The sequence below is a fragment of the Aythya ferina genome (genome assembly GCF_964211825.1).
Source record: "Aythya ferina genome assembly, chromosome: 4".
In the NCBI taxonomy this organism is placed as follows: domain Eukaryota; kingdom Metazoa; phylum Chordata; class Aves; order Anseriformes; family Anatidae; genus Aythya; species Aythya ferina.
This window is the reverse complement of record NC_140300.1, coordinates 47,201,964-47,226,775: the sequence shown is the minus strand read 5'-3', so window position 1 is coordinate 47,226,775 and position 24,812 is coordinate 47,201,964. Positions and strand designations below refer to the sequence as shown.

Genomic DNA, 24,812 nt, shown 5'->3' with positions numbered 1-24,812 from the left:
TCTATCCAAAGATAGGCAATGACCAGAGGTGATGCAATCTAATTAACTTTGGATTGCAGGGCAAAGAGCTTTGAGAGAACAGAAGCTTCCCAGCACCTCCAAAAACAAAACTGATGCAGAGGTTCACATTAACAAAGACAGAAGATCAGAGAGAGGAAGGGCACAGTTACAGTTGGTCAGTGACAGATGTCAAGAATAGATGGGATGTTTCTGCTGTGTCCTCTTTTTGTCTGTTCATGGACTATCATCACTCTCAATACAGCTAAATTTCCCACTGTCAAATATCTGGTTTCCTTAAGGAAGGCTTGCCTGAGAAGTCAGTATGTTGCCATATTCATGGAACTGGTAAGTGTTCATTTTTTTGATAAAACTTTGAATGTTAATAAATCAAATTCTAAAAAAAAAAAAAAAAAAAAAAAAAAAAAAAAAAAAAAGCAACAATTTCATGAGTGCATCTTTATTTTCCTTTCTTCACCACACTGTTTTATTTCAAGAAGCTACTTTTGTGCATTTTTTTGCATGCCACAGAATTTATGAATAGTGACTTGTCCAGAAGTAAGGAGACCTTTATTTCCTTGCTTTTGGGGGAGTGAGTTGTCTTCCCTTTCATTCTAAATGCACACAGAATCCTCTGGGCTGGCAACTCTGCAGGCTTTCCTACCACATCCTGCACATTCTGGAGCATCAAGACAAATGAGAATGACTGAATAAAGCCACAAGTACCCTTTGGAGGGTTTTAGGATGCTGTGTTAATGGGAAGGAGGTGAGTAGAAAGCAATGAGAAGAAACATTACCTTACTGTCAGAGACACGAAAGCCAAGTGTCCCCAGAGAATCATTCTGTTGTGCAGGTCAGAGACGGCTGAAGCTGGAGGCACATTGCCCTCTTGTTCCAAAGGCTTCTGCAGCTTGCATAGCTGATGCTGCAGGTTTCTAGTTTGGTTAAAAACTGTTCCTGCTTGCTCCACTAGCTCTGTGCCACATAGGTGCAAGCTGCACCTTCTCTAATGTTCTGTTATTAAAAAAAAAAAAAAAAAAAAAAAAAAAAAAGCCTGCTCAGTAAACAGGTAAATCTATTATTGGAAATAGTTGTCTAGGTTGATTCCGAGTCTCACTGATATTCTTGGTGACTCAGAGTGGACCAGTAACAGCAATGACAGCCTACTGTCCTACTTGACACAGAAACCTAACAGTTTGATGATTTTGTCAAATTTGCTTTTCCATGCCCATACACTTAACTGCAAAAGTGAAATTTGAGGCTACACTCCTATGGTGCCCACCTTTACTTTGCCCAGGGTTGGTTTTTCCCTCTTTCTGGAAATAATTACTCATAAAGCAACTGCAAACTGCTGCCAGCTCAGTGTGATAATGTGCACAGCAGCAAACCATCAAATACTCATATCAAAGGAGGTAATGAGAACAAGCTGAGTAATTGGACTGACCTGAGTAGAAAGAATCTAGTAAAATTTTGAAATGCCATTTCCATTTGCTGTAACTCTATATCATGCTCACCAGCATTCCTTCTGCAATTGGATTTTATTCAGTGTAATTGCTAGGGGGCATCCAGACTTACTAGTGAGGTAAGCATTTGTGACAGTGTTAGAGAATGTGATAATGGTAATGATCATCTATAAATGGAAAGTCAGACATCGGTTGTAATGATCTAAAGATTTTAAGTAAGAATCAGAAATAAAGCATTTCTGATATATTAGAAGAATTTGTAAGATAGAGATTAAAATCTACGGATTTCATCACAAAACCAGTGGTTGTATACAGAAATCATACACTGAGTTGGTAGAGATTGTTCCTGAATTTAGCAGCAATGAGCTGTCTGTTGAACAAACAAGTTAACTATGTTTTTTCTCTGTTATCTCTTGTTGATCTGCCTTTATTGTCTCACTAAATGGCATTTTAACAACCTTAACTGTTGCATGCTACATTCCCAAATCTGTTGCTGACAAATGAAAAGCAAAGAAATACAAAAAAAGAAAGGGCATGGCAAGAGAAAAACAAAGAATTAAAAGAACAGGAATCAAAAAGAATGTAGAAAGGCCATGATAAAAATCGAGAGATGTAAGTAAGAAGCAAATCTAATTTCAGAAAGAATAGTCATATTGCTGAAATCTCCCAATTAGGAATGCATGAGGCTGATGTATGTAGCTTAGAGAAATAATCTGAAATTTAGGAGCTGTTGTTCAATACGCGTAACCATAAGAGGAATTCCTTAGGGTTTCAGTACAAACTGCATTCCCCAATCTGCCTGAGTAACTATCAAAAGGTGCTGCACCTCTGTAATTCAAACCAGCTGAATTTCCACTGGGAAAAGACCATGGAGTAGGGGTGACACTGAAAACTTCAGGTCCTGAAGAGCTCACCACTTAGAGGCTTGGCAGTGGGCTGAGCCCAGGCAGCTACTGAGTGCAGCTCCCACCCTTTGTTTCTGGATGTTTGTTGTTGTTGTTATAGGTAAAGTTGTCTAACCAATGAAAAGTTGTTTTGAAAAGGACTGCTGTGGGGAAAAGGGTATAAGAGGGAAGCCTGTCCTCAAGAGAAAAAAAAAGGCAACACGATGAAGTTATGTCATGAATAAAGAAGCAGGAAAGAGGAATGAAAAGGAACAGGCTGGCAGAACAGAGACCAGGACGGGAACGGGCACATTGATTGCCTCATGAAGATAGGTTTGGCCAGACTCAGCAAACTGCTCAGTGCTCATACAGAAAGTTGCTGGAAAAGGGTGCACCGGAGCTGCGAAGAAGCTGAAGCTGAGAGAAGCGGAGCCATGCACACGGCTGCCCTCGCTGGTAAGCAGTTGCACATTATGGGGAATCATATGTCCTTAGGAACAAAGACTGTCCTGGTAACCTTACAGCTTATTCTCCTTCTTAACAATCGGACAGTTTATGATTCTGAAACACGGAACCAAATTGAGGTCAAGGTGTGGGACTCTGCAACTAAAAATGAGAAGGTTGCAGTGGGATTGCTCAGCACCTGGCGAGCAGTCTCTGAGGCCTTAAAAAGCCATGTGGGGCCACAGTCAGAAACGTGTGGTTTGCCAGACAGTGAGGGAGCTGCGGGCTCCTTTACTGATCTGACTGCTACACCATGGGCCCCTCTGCTGCCACAGCCATTGAAGGCTTTTGCTGTTACGCCTCCTGGTGACCTGGACGTGCCTTTTGACCCAGGCCTTACTGGCCTTGAAAAGGAGGTGGATATGTTTTCCTTCGATCCGGGAAGAATGGGATACATAAGGCCTGAAGACCAAGTTGCTCGACAACTTAAAGCGAGACATATTGTTCAAAAGGAATGGAAAATGGAGACTTGTTTGTAATCGAGAAAAGGAATGGAAAATGGAGACTGTTAAGTCATGGAACTTAAAGGATTGTTTGTTACCTTTTTTGATTGTACGTATGTATAGGCGTGCTCGGGTTTAGTATGTAAAGCCATGTTCTATATATTTAGAATGTTTGATGTTCGTGTGTGCGTGTTGGTGGAGCGTAGACTCCCCACACACCCAGCGCTGTTTACTTGCCTTTTATACCTTTTATGAATATTCCTCTTATGAATATTACTAAATTCAGATTGAGTTGAGACTTCATTTATAACAGCTTCATAGGCCTAATTAGCAAATGCTGATACAGTGCTTAAAAACACATAAAGCTGGTACCTTGTACAAGCTGATCACTGTTTTATTCTTGCATGTAAGAATTCACTTCAGATTTCAGAGGGCAGATCTGTGTAGCTCTAGGCAAAATGGAAAACATCTGCCCCACAAACATTTGTAGTCAGCCATAAAATGACAGTCAAATGATGTTTAGCTGCCTGTACTACCTTTGTCATGGCAGCCATACATATCTTATTCTGTAAGCTAGATCAAATATATATACTGAACTGCTTCAGACTGACTTCCACTCTCTCGTTTTCATGGATACATGAAGTACAGGAAATGGCTCCTGCACTTTCTTTTCAAATTCATGTTCTCTGCAGTAGAAGTGAGATTTTCTTAAAGGAAAAGAAAGGAACATCTGAACCCAGATTTATCCTCCTGTTTCATGAGTGAGAGTGGAAAACACTGAGAAACATAAATAACAAGGCAGGGTGCTGGAGGGAATGAAGCTCTCAAATATACAAGCTCAGAAAGAAATTAAATTCACAGACACTGCCTAAAAGGGGACAAGACTGCGAGTAATAGTTGTGAGGCTTCTTGATAGTTATCGGGGGGGGGGGGGGGGGGGGGAGCCATAAAAGAGTGGGGAAAGGACATATTACAACAAGACAATATCACTGTTTTAAAGAAACTAATTGGAAAACTCAAAACAACTTGGATGGTATTGCAAAAGAAGAGAGGGGCCTGAGGCACAACATTCAGTTTTGATCTAAAATCTCTCTTTTCATGCCTGCTTCCCAAAAAGGCAGTTCAGGAAGTGAATTCATCATTTGTATTATTTCTATCTATGTATTTTATCTAAAATGTTGTTTCTAAACATCTTCAGAGATATCACATATAAGGTTTGTTTATTTGCAGGCAGAATTATAAATGAAAGTTGAATTTCAAAGTTAATTAGATAAATCTTGTATATTAAATAATATCTTTCTCATAGCAAAGACTGAGAGAATGATAGGGATACTGAGAACCACCAGCAACTATCCCAGAACAACTATTGTAAATACTGAAAACTTCATATATAGCATAACTTAAGACAGGCAACTTAATAAATATATAAATGAAATAAAACTCTTGCATATTTCAGGCAAAATATTCCAAACCTGCTAAAACCCAAGATTATAAAAGAAGATGGACGTAGGCAACATTTAACTCCAAAATGTCCAATTTTCATTTAACATATACAGGGAAATCTAAGCACTCTAAAAGGAAGTTTATGCAAACTGGCCTCAAAACCCCAATAGGAAATGCTGAGAAGGTTATGTCCATATGTGTGTTGGACCTAAACTGAATCTAGATGCTGTGAATCCTGAAGTGGATTATGTTTTTTCTTGCAGAAATATGTTCTTCTAATATAAAATTTAAAGTCCCTAATTTGCAGAAACTGAATATCTTCCCAAGAGCTGAGAATCATTGTAGACCAACTCTGGAATGGTGCGAAATTTTTAATCTAAAGTAAATACCGAGGACCACAGAATACTATCATTAAAAGGGGCACAGAAAAAAAAGGATAAAAATCCCACTGAAGAAAAGTCTTGCACTACCTCTTTGCTGTATATGGGCCAGCGTATGTGTATATGGACCCTGGTGTAAAAATCCTTTGGGTGGAAGAAACTGATGAGGATTTAGGTGGTGGGAAAAAAGGTCTGTAGCAGGTTATTAAGCTGACAAATTAGAACAGGCTAAGAAACCCCCTGACCTGAAAACAATCAAAGGACAAGGGAGCATTAGTCTCCATTAGGGATTTGTTTATAGTTGTTTTTGGGAACAGAATACTTAATGAGATGAACCCTTGAGCTAAACCAATAATGATATTCTCATGTTATTGAAAGAGATTTGAAAAAGAACAACAAGATTACATTGCATACATTGACAAGAATCAAACTCTGGGATGCCATCCTTGCAGAGGAACTGACTCTTGCACTCAGTGACAGATGGCAGGAAAGGATTTGTCCTTCCTAGACTCTGCTGAAGACCTTCTGCAATGTAAGGAGTGTTTGACTTGAGGGAGAGTAGGCAAAAACCAGGTAAAGAAGAGGGTGATAGGAAATGTAGATGTATCTGGAGTCTTTGTTTGTCTTTCTGCTGATCCCTTTTCCTTGTGGAAGTATTCTTTTCCACAATAAAGGAAGTAGAAATAGGATTAATATGTTGGGCTTACGTGATTCGGAACTTGAGTAATTCATAATTAAACACATTTTTCTGTCAAAATGTTATAGCTACTTCATCAGAAAATTACTTAACTCCAGCAGGTGGACCTTAACTGAACTTACTTCATGCAGAGACCTCTTGTACTATTTTTTACTTGGGACTGGATAATAGAATCAAAGTTTCTTGCTCATTTTGTTTTGTGTTCAGGTTTTGGATGGTTTGAAGTCCCTCAGATCTCTCTTCTGTTCCCAGGACTGCTTCAGCTCTTGCTAAACCATAAATAGATTTTTTTCTGAAGATGAAATCCAGGCTTTCATTCAATATGCCTGTAGCAGAAGGGCTAGAATTCATTCTTACGTCAAATAGGCAGGCTTGCATATGATCACTTAGTTACAAACATCTGAAGTGTTTGTAACACCTGGAAGAAATCTGTACATTTAGGAAACGTGAACAAGGTTTCTTGTTCGAAAATGGTTTATTTTAGGGCAGAACTTTGATCATTTATTGTTGTTGTTTACAAAATTTCAGTTAGAATATTCATCCTGCCTGTAAGGCTAAGAGCTTTAGGAGATGATTTGCATTGGTCCTTTTATATCTATTTATTTATTTAGACTTTCCTCCTGAAGGAATCCGCAAGACAGGAAATAATGTGTTTCTTCATGAAGCAGAAAACATAGTGGATTAACAAGTGAAATGTCATTTGTTATCAATTGCACCTACAATCTACTTTTGCCTCTCAGTGGCATGAAATATAATCCTTTATCTTTATTTCTTCATGAACTTTAATTCTTTATCTGCTCCAGTCAAGTTTAATTTATTAAATGTGAGAAACTACACCGTCTACAAGATACTAAATCAGGTTTTGATTTTTAATTGTTGAACTCATTTTAACTGGTGGTATATTATCTTGTGTAATGCTTTTTTTTGGGGAAAAAAATAGTGGTGTTCCAAATTGCCATAACAACAGGCTCCACTCCTTAAAACAAGATAAGCTGTGTGTCAAAGTACAGCTGTTGCCATGGTAACTGGTTGCATAGTTAAAGTGCAGCAGCCTGGTTTAATCAGTCAAATTGTCCCTTTTTCAAAAAAAAACAAAAAACAACAACTGCATAGGCATTCTTCTACCAGAAATAGCAAAAGAGAGGAATATGTAGAGGAAATAAAGAAATAGAATCACCCCTTTACCAAGTGATACCTTTTGACTCTGAACTTGCTCTGTTTCTTTCTTGCAAACGTGCAAATGCTGGATGCAGTCTTTTGTCTGAGGATTCTCAGAAATTCCTCTCAGCTATTCATGGTAGGCTTCCCCTGAACAGGTTAATAAGATATTAGCATCTAAGCATGTAGTTGTGAGTTCATAAGATCACCTAGTGACAATTATACATATTTATAACCTCTGTGTTTGGGAAGACTCAAAAAATGGCAGCTGAACTTAAATCAATCCCTTAAATCAATATCTGCCATTTCTACGAACCCCATGATTAGATGGTCAAAGCTAAATAAGCTGTTTCATCCTTTTGTCCTTTTTTTTTTTTTTTTTTTCTTTTTTTTAAAGAAAATGTTTATGTACTGAAAAATAGATTGTTTGTCTCTGGAAGAGAAGAGTTATGATGCATAAGTGTATTGTACCATGCTTAGCTGCATTGTGTCATGTCAGATTCCTGTACTTTTGGCCATGAAAGTCAATGAACCATAAAGAAAGTGACATTTAAGCCTCAGAAGAATGCTAAAAAACATAGCAAAAGCCATAGCATTTCAAAGGCTATACAATCACTATGCAGTTCTTCTGAGATATTACTTGATATGAAAGTAGGTGAATAGGGTGCATTACCTGTACACTGCTATTGTACAAATACTACCTCCTGATGTGTCTGAGAAGTGTCATTAGTTTACCTTTCCTAATAGGGATTTTGAGTGAGGGAGTCCAGCTCTCACTCCCAGAGGTGTAGTTGCCTGTCCTATTTCTTTTGAAGCCTAGAGAAAAAAGTGTTGCATACAGAATAAGACAAATTCTGCAGATTAGGAATGGCTTCCTTCTCCTCATGAAGTGACAGTTGGTGCTGGATTAGGAATTGCAGCAGAACTCTTGGCATGCAAATGGATTTGAAGACCAAAATTCATAATTTTAATAGACAAACAGAGTATCACAGATGTCTTACTGCTTTTTGAGGAAAATATATACATAAAAAAAACAACTATGAATTTTAAAGCATTAAATTCTGTTTTGTATTCCCCACAGAGAAAATACATACTGTTTCTGTTGTGCTACCAGCTCTATTATGCCTTATTGAAACAGAAAAAAACAGGTTTTCAGGCTTTGCTTCTTCCTGATGCAGAATCTCTGTGTAAGGTGGTATATATCCTGAAGGAAAAGAGTGAAATCTTCCTTGAAAAGCTGCCAAAAAGTCATTAATTTCTAACACAGAACAAATGCAAAACACAACAAATATGAGTCCAGAAAATGTTTGGTTGTACTTCACACTTGCATATCTCATTGCTACTGTGTTATTGTTATTTAAGGCTGACATCATAACTGAGATTTTCAGAAATTAAATATAGCTATCTGCTCTAAGTGGCTGTCAGAACATTTTTTCCTGCTCATGCTGATAAGCCTCCCTTTCTGCCACTTTTATAGCGCTACTGAGACATTGTTTTATTATTGATATATTATGGAAATTGGTTATGCTAGCAGGACAAAAACAAATTCAAAATATCAGAGTTAATCATCAGTTTATGATCAACTCTAAGGCCACTGAAACTTTTATATTTTTAAGGGTCACCTCACATGATTAGTTCTAAAATATAAGTAACTTACTTTGCGCTATAACTAGACGTCAAGCTTCAAAGGTGTTTGAGATACATAGTCTGGAATCTTTTTCCCCCAACTACAAAAAGTATTCTTCTATTTGTTTTCTTGAGTGACCACGAGCTTTAGTGTATGAAAGAATCACAGCGTTGTCTGTCACACCATAGCAGATGTTAGGGCCTGTGGTTTAGCCATTGTGTTGACGGAGAAACTGGACAAAAAGTCAAACTTTTTTTTTTTTTTTTTGGAAGGGCAAGATATCTACAGCAGCCTGCAAACTGAAGTATTGAACTGAAGCAGTCACCACGGTGTGAAAATAGCTGCTCTTAAGAATCCCAATCCCAAACACTCGTTCTCCACTGCAGGAAGCAGATGGCTTCCGAAAGCCTACATTGAGGATATTTTTATACTGCAGCCAAACTACAAGTACAGCTCACGAAGACAAGAAATGAATCTGTGGTAATGCAGAGCTCAGTGCAGGCTCCAGACTGTGGGAGGGAGCCTTGGTAAGGATGCACACAGGTATTTTATCTTGACCTCTATGCCACAGATAATTTGCCTGAATGAAGCTGAATGTTACCCCATGCTATCCTTGTATTAATCCTGAACCAGAAATTTGAAACAAGTTTGGAAGCATTGAAACAAGTAGAGGCATGCTTTAGCTGCAGTGTAAATACATCTTGAGATGAAAAACAAACTTGGCATAGCATTGCCAAACAGAAAGAAGGACCACATTACAGACCTTTTTTTTTTTCTTCTTTTTTTTTCAGACTAAGTGCTGCTCAGGTGCACCTATTTTTAAACTATGAGTAAAGGACAAAACTCTTTGGCATGCCACCTCTAAACATATATGTGGAAGGCAACTTAGAAATAAGATTCAGCCTCTACAGCCTGCAAGAAGCCAGGCAAAAAGGCTGCCCCATGCTGAGCAGCAAGACACGCTTCCAAAGACTCAGAGGAAGACGTGTTCTTAGGAAGGGTGTCCTCCAGAACTGCCTACTGCTAAACTGAGTGCCTAAATGGTTCATTTAGTCTGGACATCTAACGTGGATGGTGCCAGTCAAGGGAAGGCATCTCACACCTAGATGGGTGCTGTGGAGTGATGTTAATTATATCATGTTGTGAGACTGTCCTCTCCAGAGTTGCAGGCACCAGGGGCCAGGACCAGCCTTGAACCCCCATGGTAGCCAGGGAAGGCACAGAGCCTGCTCAGGCTGGCAGCCATGGAGAGAGGCTGCCCCACAGCCTGGCAGGAGGCCACAGACAGTGCCAACCCCCAGGCCTTGAACACATGCAATGTGAGGTGTCCGTCTCTGAGAGGGGAGACCTGCTGTTCAGCTTTGCAGATGAGAAAATGAATCTCATAGTTAAAATTTAGGCTGGGAGGAGCCTCTGTGGGCACAATCCTCCAGGGCAGCTGCCTGGCACCGTGAGGCAGCTTCAGTGAGGCAGCAGCCTAGCTGGGAGGACATGGAGAGCAGGGCTGGGAACCCAGGCACCTCAGCAGCAGGGGCGCTAGGCCAAGTCAGGGGCTGTGCCCTCCTGTCTTGATCGTTGCCCACATTATTTTGTTCCTGGCACTTTCCTGTTATTTATGTGTTTACACTATTCATGGTTTAAATGACAAAGATTAAATAGTGTAACACTTTAGTCTGACATTAAGTGTATGCTATTCTTTCCATATCTGTATGTTGAAGGAGCATTTTTGTAATAACAGTATGAACATAATCTCATCTTCTTAACAGAGGGATTTTTTTTCTGGTGTGATCAGAAATACATATTTGGCCTGAATGTTAATATTTATATTTCAGTAAAATACATTCGTACTGAGATGAAAGGGCCGTTGTGGTTAGCGTTCTGTTCAAATCTCAATTAGCAGCTGAGCTTTGAAAAAATAATAATGAAAAAAAAAAGGGAGGATCCTATTAATGTCTATAAATATGTGAAGGGTAGGTTGTAAAGAGGACAGAACCAGTCCCTTTTCAGTGGTGCCCAGCACCAGAACAAGAGGCTCTGGGCACAAACGGGAATGGAAGAGGTTCCCTCTGAACACCAGGCAGAACTTCTGTACTGTCCAGGCGACTGAGCACTGGCACAGGCTGCCTAGAGTGGTGGTGGAGTCTCCTCCTTGGAGATCCTCAAAAGCCACCTGGATGTGGTCCTGGGCACCCTGCTTTTATGGGGCCCAGGGATTTGGACCAGATGGACCCAGAGGTCCCTTCCAGCCTCAACCATTCTGGATTCTGTGAAATCCAGCCTTCATAGCAAATTCTCTTGTGCTAAGGGCAGAAACAACTGCAAGAGATGTTGTGTCTCCCAGTCTCTTGGATCAATTTTACTAACACCAGTCTTGTCTGCTTCTCCTAAGGTGCCTGCTGTCTGAGGGCTGGCTTCCAGCTATGTCTGCTAGTTTTATCTGGAGCTTATTCTTTGCCATTTTACCAAACAGTAGCCACAGCTGAGCAGGTGGGATGTGACCTATCCTTGTTGGGGTCTTCTTGGGGTGTTCCTCCTATTGTAAATTCCAGTCCAAACAGGGCCTGTGTTACCTAGAGTGGCTAATATTGATATGCATATGAAAGTGCTTTTCTACTCTACTAATACACCACCGTACGATACAATAGCATTTTGTTGGCTTTTTTTTTTTTTTTTCTTTAAACCTCTGCAGCAATGTTCAAATCTCTGACTTTAATGCAAAGCCATTTGTTTGGGATGAGCACGAGATAACAATCTTTCACTTTAATCTGCTGCCTTATTCGCTCTTTCTGTAGGTATTGCAGGCACCCTCTCACAGCAGGCATACTTTCATCTTCTCACAATTACTAGTAGCAGCCAGACACAAAAAGCAAGTGTCAGTCTCAACTTAAATAATTGGTATGGCTTGTACATATGCTGCTCAGCACCCTTCTCTTCACAAAGCTAAAGACATCGCTACAGGTGAAGAAGGATTTTGTATCTCCCAGGCACAAAGTTGATCTGCATATAAGGAGGAGCTTGGGTGTTCGTAATGGCAGGCCTAGCTAAGTCAATAAAGAAAATAAAATAGAAATCTATTCTGCGCTCCCAAATTCACTTCAAATTCGTGGTCTCCCGAAGGCAGACAGCACCATTTGTTCTGAGTAAGACACTCTGCTAGCTCGATGAATACATGCCATTAAATCTGGCATGCAGTGTTTAACATCACTACAATTGCAGAATATATTCAGCTGCAGTATTTTTCCTCCTCCTCTTCTGCTCTTTCCCTTGGGCATTAATTAAATACAGCATTCACAAGCATAACCCCTTTAGGAATGATTGTTCTTTATATATTACAAATCTCAAGCTGTGAATGCATGGGATAGTTATATTAATTTCTAATCACCATTTTTAACAGGGAGCAGCTGGGCTGTATCTAGCCAGCAATAGATATCTGTAGGAATTTAAATACTTTTGCCCATTAGTATGCAAATGCAGAACCAAATAGAATCTTATTGCTAGAATAGTGAATTTTAGTTTTTTGAAAATATATGAGTAACCATAAAGAAGTCAAAATTAGATCATACTCCTCCTAAAGACAATCATTTGTCATTTATATGTCATCTGAATGCCTCAGATGCTCATGCAAATGCATGTGAGAAGTTCATATGGTATAAAAAATAGATCCAAATGTGCCTGAAAAGCATATAAAAGGTAGGAAATCCATCAGAAATATATAACATCTCTGTTAGAATATGACTAGATTACAAACCCCAGAGAAAGAAGACATTCTACTTTCATAAAATGAGACTTTCAAAATTTTTTTATTGTATTGTATATATATATGCAATATAGATTGTATTTGCTATTGTATATTTTTATTCTCAAACTGAATTGACTTGTTTGTGCTTTCTTCGTTATTTTGCCTTCATTGGCGTTTGAAAGCACATTATTTATTTAGGAAAACGCATACTCCTTTATGTTAGTAATTTCTACTGCAATCAGTCCTTGACCTAGATTCCCGCAGTTCTCAGAAATTATGTTCCTGAAGTTGTTCAGAGACTCCATTTCATAAGAGATTGAGTTCTTGGAATGTGGTATTTAGTCAAAGCTCAGTGTGTGAATCAAAATTGGACAAAGCTCATATTGTTCTACTCTCAAAAGCCATTTTTAGTATGTTCAATAATTGCTTCACAGCTGGCTTTAATAAAACGGGTGTTGGAAAGGAGCCAGGCTCATGCAATATTTAAATACATGTTTAGCTAGAAAATAAAATGCATTACTGCAATCTGATTTTCAGAGATGTGAGACAGACATACCATGATTTTTTGTGCAGTAATAGAGAGCTCAATGAAGTATACATCCCTTATTATAAGCATGCAAATAACATAATGCAGTTGGAGTATTAAGAAAAACTCAGAATCTGGAAGCAAAATCTCAGAGCTAACTAGTAGTAGGGGTTCTTTTTGAGATCTTCAGAAAAAGAATGCATGTTATTATGTAAAGAGAGGAGGAAAATAAGAGCATTGTCTACCAACATCCTATCTCAGTATACAGAGGCAAAAAATATTTAAAATAAAATTCTAGTGCAAGGTAAAAATTTCAGTTCTCCTTTTCAGTGTTCTGACCAAATCAGGAGTGAGTAAGGTGCACAATCAGACTCAAAGGTGTTTGTGAGGTTCCAGGTCAAGACAAAAGCTGTTAGTGTGTTCTAAATAAACTAAGATCAAACACTAGGAAGCACTGTAAACATGACAGTTCAAAAGCAAGACAGATTGTAGTCAAAAACTGATCAAACATCAATTTCAGTGTATCTGTATCTACCATGTCCATAGGTAAGATTTCATGCCAAAGGACGAAACATTAGAAATGACTGGGGGAAAGGGTATCTGGAGAAGAGAATGAATTCACATCTGCAAATCAGGAACCATTTGATATGGAAATGCCAGAAGAAAAACTGTGGATTGACAGAAAGGTGAAAAAGGAAAGCAGAACTCTGGTTCTCAAAGTGTTGTTGAGAGGCTGATATGAATTGAATTAATTATTTTAGTCTACACACGTCCATTCATTTTTCAGCATCGTACCTAATACAAGTGAGCAAAATTGTAAAACAGTATATGTATCTTTGGTGTATATTTCAAGGACACATAAATTTGGTCACATTTGTAGCTAATGTAAAAGTTTGTACACGTAGGCTTCTTTTTTTTGCAGATGAGACTTAAGAAGCTGTACTGGTTAAGGGTAAATGATATTGAAATTCTTGGTTGTGGTATTGTTGGGAGTTCTTAACTGAGAACAGTATTTGTGAAATTTGCCATCCAGAGCATTAGATTGCTAGTAGTGCTATGCAAGTTCTCAAAGCATTTGTTAATATAATATATATTATATTATAATATAATATATTATATATTATATTATATATTATATATTATATAATATAATTTGTTAATATAACTTTTATTTGCATTTGTTGTGAAAGATGCAGTGTTCACATACACGAGGACCAAACTGCAGAGGATTTACTACCATGTGCAAGATCTACAAATTTGTTGGAAATTTGTTAACACGTTAGCTTGTAGAATTTACTACTTAACTGCTGGATCTTTAGTTAGACATTAACTTTTCACTTAAAAGCAGCACAGGATCCTCTCGCAAGTGGTGAGAAAGGCATTAGAAAAAACAAAGAATATGATGTTTTCAATGAAGAATTCTTTACCCTGGAATTTAACCCCCTTCTGCTCTTCTGTGAGATGACATGCATAGTAAAAAAAAAAAAAAAAGAATAAATTTTCTTATAATCATATGGATTTACTGAATGTGATATTTCGCAGACATGTATTGGCTTCAGCAAAATTTTCACTAGGAAGGATTTTCTAATCCTGATTCTTCTGGTAGCTGTCAATATTAGATAAAACAGAAAAAGAGTATGAGAGCAAAGAGAAAAGGAAAAAGATGGGCAAATTTGATAACATTGTTTTTCATATTTCAGCATACCATTGATACTGTATTAAAAATTATTAATTTTCATTTTAATACAGATCAAAATGTAAAAGCTCATAACTTGCCAGGGAACTGAAGACTTATCTTGCACAGAGCTTTAGTATTAACTAAATAGCTGATTTATTCAACTTTCTGTAGAGGGTAAAAGGAGCAGATTGCTATCAAGTAGTATAAAAGAATTATCATATTTAGGGTCAAATTACATGTGTAACTTATTCCTTGTGAAGTCATTGTAAAGACACAGTATGATGGACAGGAATGGTTTCAAAGGGAAATCATAGAATCATTCAGGTTGGAAAAGACCTCTAGTATCATCTAGTCCAACCTTTAACCTAGTAGCAAGGTCCACCACTAAACTATGCTACTAAGTTCAATATCTTGAAGACCTTTGGGAATGGTACTCAACCACTTCCCTGGGCAGCGTATTCCAGTGCGGCACAACCGTTTCATTAAAGAAATTTCTCCTAATATCCAACCTAAACCTCTGCTGGTACAACTTGAGGCCATTTCCCCTTTTCTTATCACTTGATGTTTGGCAGAAGTGCCTGATCCCCACCTCACTACAACCTGCTTTAAAGTAATTTAAGTAAAGTACAGTAAGGTCCCCCCTGAGCCTTCTTTTCTCCAAGCAGAACAATCCCAGCTCCTTCAGCTGCTCCTCATAAGACTTGTTCTCCAGACCCCTCACCAGCTTCATTGCCCTTCTCTGGACACACTCAAGCACCTCAATGTCTTTGTAGTGAGGCGCCCAAAACTGAATACAGTATTTGAGGTGTGGTGAACTGTGCCAACACCATTTAACTTTCAGTATTACTTACTCATCTATGTCTTAAAACGCCTTTTCTTAAACATGCTAATGACTTTGTATGAAATTTTGAAAAGCATCATATATTTTCGACTAGTACATTCCTTTTTTTTTTTTTATTTTTTTATTATTATTTTTTTTTGTAATGCATTTAATCTCAGTCCATTTCAACTGTCTGTTAATATTTTATTGATGCGGAGAAAGAGAACCTGTTAGAAAACTTCATTTCTGATGTAACTTTAATGAAGTCAATTGAGTTAAAGTACAGAAGAATTCTTACCCCTGGCTTAGTGAGACTAACTCAGTGCTCTCAGTCAGGATATAGTAAATAACTGTATAGTGGTATAGCAGTTCTGGTTGAGCTGGACTTGATCACATCTGTTTTCCTTTGATGCTCAGAAACTATTGTGTGTAACTAGACCTCTCTATTACACATTCATATGCAGCACATCTGCATATAGATAACAGTTGCATTACTTTAAAAGGGATAAATAACAGATTTGGAATACAAAAAACAAGCTTACTGTGATTGTTTCTGAAAGGGCCAGATGAGCTTACTAATTATTAGTCCCTTACAGTGTAATTAATCTTTGTATTGCTATTCAGTCTTTCAAAGTAACTAATATATTACTTTGTCCAGTGTATATACCTGTAGATGACTCTTTCAAATACAATTGAATGAATTGAGCTCTGAAGTCAGAAGCTGACAATAAATCATTGTAATGAGGTTCCCTTCATTTGTCATAGAATAAGAATATAAATGGAAAAAAAAATTAACCCACATTTATATTTTGTTTAGTGGATACTGTATTTTTAAACATTCATCTGACATCCTGATGTCCATGCACAAGGATTAGGTGTTTTGCTTCTAATTTTCTAGTTGTCTCTGTGGGGTTCCTTAGAATGCCACATATAACCGAAAGATTAAAAAGCTTTTTTAATATCCAGATGCATGACTGTGCTTCACAAATTCTTAATCTAGGGTGAGGACTTAAGGTCTTTGTATGGCACCTAATGGCAACTGTTTAACCATTTACTAGTCCAAGGAATACAGGTCATCTGTTGAATAATGATGTGTTCTGAAGCACTGTTCTGTGTAAGCACAGTGATGCTTTTTAGTATGGCACCAGAGACTTAAACTTTTGTGATTACTTTCACCTTGTGGCTACATTCCCTACCTATATTTTAGTAAATCATCATGGTCCTGTGTGATTAGACAACTAAACAATTTTATACTCAATATATTGAAACCAAAGGATCTAACAAAGAAAATCTCATTTGGAGATACATGATGATGATGCAGTTATATATATGGCTTATAATCACATTAAAAATTAGTCATTGATATAAATGTAATATTATCTTCTACACAGATTTATCCTGAATAGAGACTAGTAATAAGAAGACTAATCTTCAGTACTGCCAAGTTTCTGGGGAGAAGTTGGATCTTTTTTCTGTTTCATATAAATAAATATTGAGCATAAGTTGTACATGTTCTATGTACATGTTCATAAGTTGTACAGTCTATGTTCTGTCTTCTATATATTTCCTGTTACTCAGTACATCTTCAGCTAGTTCAGAATGACAGTCTTTTTCAACCATTTGTTAGACTTCCAAACAAACATATGTGTTATTGCCATCTTATTTAAGAAGGAAATCTGCACAAAAATGCTCAGCGATATATTGGTATCTCCAAAAATGCTCCTTAAAAGTGTACTTTGCCAAGTAAGACTTGTTTAAAAAGTCCTTTATGTTCATTCTGTTTTGCATCTTTTAATATGCTCAGAAATACTGTATCAATTTCTAATTTAGTATTGTGAATAATTGCCTCACAAAAAGAAGAAGCTAGTCTTGGCATACCCCACTAGGTCAAGGTGTAAGTTGTGAAACCACAAATAAGTTATACATGTATGATTTTCTGAACTTCATGTCCTTGTAGTCTCTTCCATGCCTCTTTCCAAGTTTTACGTGCTAACAAATTGTTAGAGTAGCTGTGCAAAGATTATATGCAGAAAGTAAATAACTGCTATTTTGTGTGTTGAGAAATTAGAAAAGTAAGAAAACACCAAATAAACCAAGTTATCTATTAATACATAAATGGTCAGGCCAAGTTTTCACAGGCATATTGGGACAACTAGGTAAATGCATGCTATGAAGAGTTTCTAAAACTGTGTTATTTATGTGGCAGATATAAATGATCACTTGAGAGCCATTAAGGTATATTATGTAAACAAGCATTGAGGGGCTTTTGAAAATTGTAATTATGATAGTGCATTAGCTCTAAATTGATTTTCCAGAAATGCTTTATGAGACATTTGTTAATAGCACTGTTAAGGTAAACCTCTGAACTAAAACATTCTACTTTTATATCACTAACATATTTAAAACAAACCGGAAGGATAATCTCCTCTAAAGTATTTCTCACTTTAGGTTTGGCTCCTGACACAGCACTTTCTTCATCTGGTTACTCAGTGGGTGGGGGGAAAAAAAGGTGTCAAAACAAAGCTCTAACATTGACATTGAACGGCTGTTACAACAGGAGCCTTAAAGGTTTTCCTTCCTTGTTTGCCAGGTCCTCCAGGGGAATAAGTAAACACATTTCATTTTTTATTGATAATCCTGGATCTTGGGGAAGAGATATGTTTGATATTTTAACCTCTTCCATCTCCAGTATAATCTCCTTCAGGCAGAGGGGTCTGAATTGGGTTGTCTCCATGGAAAAAAAAATTCCTATAAGCCAAAACCTGATCATTAGTGCCTTATGCAGAGCAGTGGGCTTGGAAGGTGGCACATGATAGTTTGGTTCCTGATACAGCTGGTAAATAAATTTAAACTGGGCCTTCTAATTTCTTTCCAAGTAAAACAAGCTAGTATGGAATATTTACATGCTAATATTGATAGGTCTCACTGAGAGGAAATTAAAATGAGGCCTGAAGATAGAGAAATCCCAGAAGTACAGATACAGTAAATATAGACAGCACAAGAAATCGCTAAATGGAAATATACGAAAGTTCACCGAAGCTATTCTGATCATATCAGAGGGATACCGTGTCAAACTCTGCTGTAGTGGAAATTTGTCTTTTGTCCAAAAGCAGAAGACTGTCATGTATCATCTGTTTTATGTGCTTTACTCAGCTTCAATCACATTTGGATTTGGGGATTTTCTGAACAATGTGGCTTTTTATACTTTCTTGTCATTCTCTTAGGCCTTAATGTGCTAGACAGTTATTCTTCTCTTGACCATTAAGGGCTTATTGGCATCATAAACAAAAAAATTAGTCCTATGTTAACTGTCCATCACTTTTTCATGTTCTTGTGTGCAGACAGGAAGGAGACACCAGACATAGAAGAGCCAATAGCTGACTGTCAGATCTTTCAGAAATAACTGCAGGAGTAGCTTCCAGAGTTTACAGTTGGAAAAGAATTGTGAAATAAAAATTAGGAAGAAAGGAGGAAAGAACACACAAGACAAAAAATAAATAAATATTGAGTCAGTTGTCTATTAATGAATAATATAGAACAGCTGGACAAACAAGCTTTAATCTATAAAATTGATGTTGACTGATATGGCTATCATTTTCATTGTGTGGGATTTGTATAAAGCCTTAAGTCTTCAGCAATTGCTCTGTCATCTTCCACTTAAGAAATTTTGATCCGCTCAAAGTTGTAAGGTACAGTAGAGGTTTTAAAGAAATTACTTCCTACAAACGTTGAGAAAGTAAGCAACAAAGCCTTGGAAGAAGTTCTGCATTGCAGTCAGTCTGTATCAGAGGGAGTGGCTGAGGTCAGCTGTGGTATCAGACAGTAGAGATTTCTCACTGGGAAGACCCACACTGCTCACGGAACCACCTTTATAATGTTTCTACTATGTTTTTGTACTAGCACTTTTTCAAGCTATATACTTTTGAGAATCAGCCCCTCTGATTATATCTTGCATGGCAATGTAAACGGCAATTAATAGTTTTTCAGAGATGTTGAAGAACAAGTGAACTAGGCAGTGCTGGATACCATGTTCTCCAACAGAATTTTTTTTTTTTTTTTTTTGATAAAGGACACAGATCTTAAAAATTTCAGACCAAACCTAAGTAAAGAAGACATTTTTAGCAAACAACATCCCGAAATGATAATTCTTCATACATTTTAGCGTAAATTACTATAATTTAATCACATGTTGCCCAAGACATAAAGCTTGTCTGTCATCTATTTTTACAGCTTACATACTTCTTGAAAATAAGCAGAAACACTGCAAGAATTCTAACGAATGCTTTGCTACTGTGTGCCATGAGAACTGTAAACTGGCCTACATTTTAAGTCTGCTCTTTGGCATCACTTAACCAACACGTTTGAGATCTTGTATTGTACTCGCTACTACTGATTTTCTTGAAGTAATATGTAAGACTGTCATTCACACTCAGGTTTCTCAGAACAAACAGTTTCAGGAAATGCAAGAGAAACTAGTCAACAGAAGCAGATGGGCATCATGGGAGTCTGGAGTGCTAAAAAAAATATGACAAAATATATTAGCAGTGTATATAGCCAGTTTATACAGTTTTGTGACCTTATTACTATTACTTTCATATTCTGTCTTCTTTCCCCTCTTCTCTTTAAGGTCACATTTGCTATGGAACTGGTAATATTGCATTACCCTTCCCCATAGGCCATGGAAAACAAAGGAACCTCAAGCATGTAAAGAGCAAAGGTGTTTTAAATATTGGAGCTAAACCTAAACAGAAAGTCACAAAACTCAGGATGTACATCCCTTCTCCATCTGAAAATCAAAATTATCCACCTACAGTTTCTATATAAGGAGAAATTTAGAGATTTGAGAATAAATTGGATACAATCACACATGTGCTTGAGGGGGTGTGAGCAGGCAGATCACAAAGCACAGCAAACAGCACGTTCCTGCCAAGTTTGGCACAGAGCACTCTACCTCCTGCTCAGTTTTCAGCAGAATAATTAAATTCACTGGACTAGAGATAATCTATTGTGCAGTGGTTAAGGCACTCATCTGAGATATCAGACCACATTTCCAGTCTTTGCTCCAGTCAATACTGGTGCAATTTATGTTACTTATTCCTTGTGGCAAGAGCTGGGAGGAGGCTTCCCCCCACAATGAGCTTGCTAACTAAGAGACATTATCACTCTGCGGAGTTGGCTGGTGCCAGCCAGAGCCTGGACCCCCCTTTGGCAAGCATCCCAAATGATTGTGCTAATCATAAAGGGAGACTCCAGAGTTTGATCAAATAGGTGCAATCTGGATATAGAAAGTGAATCAGGCCTTCAAGGCCAAAAAAAAAGGGACAGAACTGGGCATGTCTGGTGAAAATGTAGATAACTGGCAGTTGCTGCTTAGTCCTAAAACCTGTAAGGAAAAAGAGGTGAATAAATTTCTGGTTTTGCAATTTCATTTTGGATGCTCGCTTTCCATTTAAAACCTTAGAATCTAAGAAAGTAAAAAAAAGAAACCAAATTAAATATTTACCCTGAGAAAATGAGATAAATTTCTGCACACTCAGCAAAGCTGATCAGAAAATAGTCTAATGAAATATTAAATATATTAAGAAGCTATTAAATATTAAACTCTTATAAATATTTAATATAGTGTATTGTAAATATGATCAGCTTAATAAGAAATATTTTAAACATCTTCCATAATTTGAGAAACAATGATTGTATTATGTTTCTTGGTCAAAATGTTTTTGAGCAATTTGAATTCCTGCCACTATAAATTTTTCCTACAGTAGGTTAGCACAATATTTTCATAGCATATAGATAAAATTTTATTTTTAGTCTTAGAATGACAAATTTGACAAATAATATATTTAATATATAATTTATCTGTATATATATAAAACGCATAAATAATTCTATACATATAAAATTCATATTAAAATTACATATACGTAATCTGCATATTACATTAAGATATGTAAATATCAATCTTACAGAAATGAAGAATCTGTAGTTTCATTAAGAAACAGGATAAAAACGGTAAAATTCATCTTCCTTTATATGCAGAAAGGATAATTAAGAGATCAAGGAAAACAAGTCTGCAGTATGCTATCAAGTTATTGCAACACATGTAATCTCATCTACTTTTTGTCAAATAAGATGAGCTTTCATTCATTTTCATTATAACAATAAATATGTATCAACTAGTGTTGGTACTTAGGGATTTGTTTCAGTAGCCAATTATTGTGGAACTAAATATAGAAAATATTTTAAAAAGAAAGGGTTACATAGCCATATCTGTGACAAGAAATGGGAAATGCACTCAGAGGTATTTTATTTGCATATTTATATTCAATTTAAATAGAACCATAATTTGAAGTTCTAATGTCTTCAATATTCCTTGCCATGTCTCTGTATATGCATTTTTATACCTAGAAAAAATGCTAATGACAATGAGCAAATGATATTACAGGAAATATGGGAAACTGTATTAGGAGTAGTATCCTAAGCAGATTTTGACACAAGGTCCTGCCTAGATAATAACTCATATAATTATCATGTTGACTCTCCTTGCATAGCTAAAATTCCCCTTTGGGCTGCTATGCATTCTAAATGTACAACAATAGAAAGAAAACTCTGACTAAAATCAGATAACAATGTTAGTCATAATTTGACTTACTAAAATAGTTTGGTGGATTTAATTTCATACTTCATTAAACTAGCTTACCACTATGTCAGAAGTGTTCAAATAAATACAGGGGATAAGAAATGAATGGTGTACTCAAAACAGCATATAAGTTATGTGTCCTTATTTCTGTGGGGCCTCCTCTCTGTTTAAGGTTGAAATAAAAATGAAACAAAAGGAGGAGGAGAAATTGTATACCATATTGCACCTTTTAATCATTTTCAATAATACATTGATATTCTCTCTTGCTATTTGCTATTTATCCTAGTGTTGGGTTTCCACAACTGAACTCCTCTTGCAAATGCCATTATCTTTTAATTTTGAAGTGATGATACTAATACATTAATTATCTGCATGTTTGGCTACCCAAATAACAACGCTTACCCTTTTACCCTTTCAAATTATTTACTCCCCAGTACAATTCCTGAGTGGTGTTTGTGAAGCTAGCAGTTTAGTATTGAACACTCATCATAGTTAAAAAGTAGATCTAGCTTCACTTCATCACAGAAGCTAGATACAGTTTTGACTCAGATATGCAGAGGCAATCAGCTCCGGGGCAGACGCGTTCAGACAGGCAGGGCTAATTTTTCCAGCACCGAGCCCACTCGAGGGAGCTGCCAGGACCGGGCAGCCCTCGCAAGGGAGGTGAACGAGGCGAGAACGAGGCGTGGGCGGAGCCAGCAGCGCCCCCTCCACAGCCGTTCATAAGCTGCCCCTAGGGAGCGCGGCGACCAGGACGGGCAAACAGGGCGTGGCGCGGCAGTTAGGGCGTGGCACGTCAGAAGGGTGTGGCGCGGCAGAAGGGTGTGGCGCAGCAGTTCGCGCAGGCAGGGCGAGCAGGAAGGGCATAGCGCTTCCCCCCTGCCCATACGAACACCTCCTTAACGGCGGTCTACCGCTAGCTCAGCTGCAATGGTGTACACCAGGCACAGTGTGCTCTCCAGGAAGTCTGTACACACCCAGACCGACTGCCTGCTCAAAACTGCGGCAGTTCAGGTCTCCGGGTGCAGGGAGTGCCTGAGCCTGTTGCTACCACCTGCGGGGGGCAAAGAGACTGTGTGTGTGAGGTGTGAGCAGGTGGACGACCTGGTCCAACTCGTGGCAGAACTCGAGGAGGTTGAGGGATATCAGAGAGTGTGAGCGCGAGATAGACTTGTGGAGCAACTCCCTGCGCGGCCTGAAGGACAGGTACCAGGGTGAGACACCCCAAATGGCGGTGGACCCCCTGTCCTGTTGCTGTCGGGCAGAGGCAGGGGACCTAGGAGTTGAGGAGGAACGGAGACAGGTCCCTGCTTGACATCGCAGGCAGTGCCCTCCCCCACTGGCCCCACCTTCCCAGGTGCCCTTATGCAACAGGTTTGAGGCCCTGGAGCTTGAGAAGACCAGTAGCTGAGGAAGAGATAGAAAGTCTTCCCAGGAGGATGCCTAGGGCGAGGAAGTAACTCCACGCCTCCTCCACCAGGACAGAAAGAAGGGTTATTGTTGTGGGCGACTCCCTTCTCAGGGGAACAGAGGGACCTATTTGTCGGCCTGGCCCTACCCATAGGGAAGTCTGCTGCCTCCCTGGGGCCAGGGTCAGGGACATTGCCAGAAAGCTTCCCAGCCTGGTTCGCCCCTCTGACTATTACCCTCTTTTAATAATCCAGGCTGGCAGTAATGACATTGAAGAGAGAAGCCTGAAGATCATCAAACGGGACTTCAGGGGACTGGGATAGTTAGTGGATGGAGCGGGAGCACGGGTCATGCTTTTCTCTGTCCCTATGGTGGCAGGGAGGGGTACAGAGAGGACACAGAAAGCCCACCCAATAAACATGTGGCTCAGAGGCTGGTGCCAACACAGAATTTTTTTTTTTTTTTTTGACCATGGGGCACTTTACTCGGCACCCAGCCTGATAACTGCAGATGGGTCCCACCTGTCTCAAAGGGGAAAACAGATCCTAGCCCAGGAACTGGCAGGGCTCAGTGAGAGGGCTTTAAACTAGGTAAGAAGGGGGATGGGGAGGGAATAAGGTTTGTTGGAAGTGTGCCAGGAGGAACAATGTCAGGGCTGGGGGAGCAGGCAATGACCCAACTGCAGTGCATCTCCACTAATGCACGCAGCAGCCCAGAGAAAGCAGTCTAGGAGGTTCCTGCAGAGCGTGGAAGATAACTTCCTGACGCAGCTGGTTAGTGAGCCTACCAGGGGAGGTGCCCTGCTAGACCTTTTCTTCACAAACAGAGAAGGACTGGTGGGAGATGTGGTGGTTGGAAACTGTCTTGGGCAGAGTAACCATGAAATGGTAGAGTTCTCCATTCTTGGAGAAACCAGGAAGGGGACCAGTAAAAACAGTAAAAAGTCCAGTCTTGGACTTCCGGAGGGCCGACTTTGAACTCTTCAGGACACTGGTTGGCAGAGTCCCTTGGGAGGTGGTTCTGTAGAGGAGTCCAGGAAGGCGGGGTGCTCTTCAAGAAGGAATTCTTAATGACGCAGGAGCGGTCTGTCCCCACGTGCCCAAAGACGAGCTGGCGGGGAAGAAGACTGGCCTGGCTGAACAGAGAATCGTGGCTTGAGCTTAGGAGAAAAAAGAGGGTTTACAATCTTTGGAAAAGAGTGCAGGCCACTTGGGAGGACTATAAGGATGTTGTGAGTCAGTGCAGGGACAAAATTAGAAAGGCCACAGTTCATCTGGAGCTCAATCTGGCCACTGCCGTTAAAGACAACAAAAATGTTTTTACAAATACACTAATGCAAAATGGAGGACTAAGGAGAATCTCCAGCCTTTACTGGATGTGGGGGGAAACCGAGCTGCAAAAGA

At 38.7% G+C, this 24,812-nt stretch overlaps 1 long non-coding RNA gene across 1 annotated transcript; it reads right to left on the bottom strand.

Moving 5' to 3' along the window:
- Positions 1–506: 506 nt before the first annotated feature.
- Positions 507–2,468, bottom strand: LOC311436635. Its single transcript, XR_014692983.1, has 3 exons — positions 2,287–2,468; positions 795–1,011; positions 507–676 (listed from the first exon to the last, which is right to left on the bottom strand). It is a non-coding gene; the product is annotated as an uncharacterized lncRNA (long non-coding RNA).
- Positions 2,469–24,812: the final 22,344 nt, after the last annotated feature.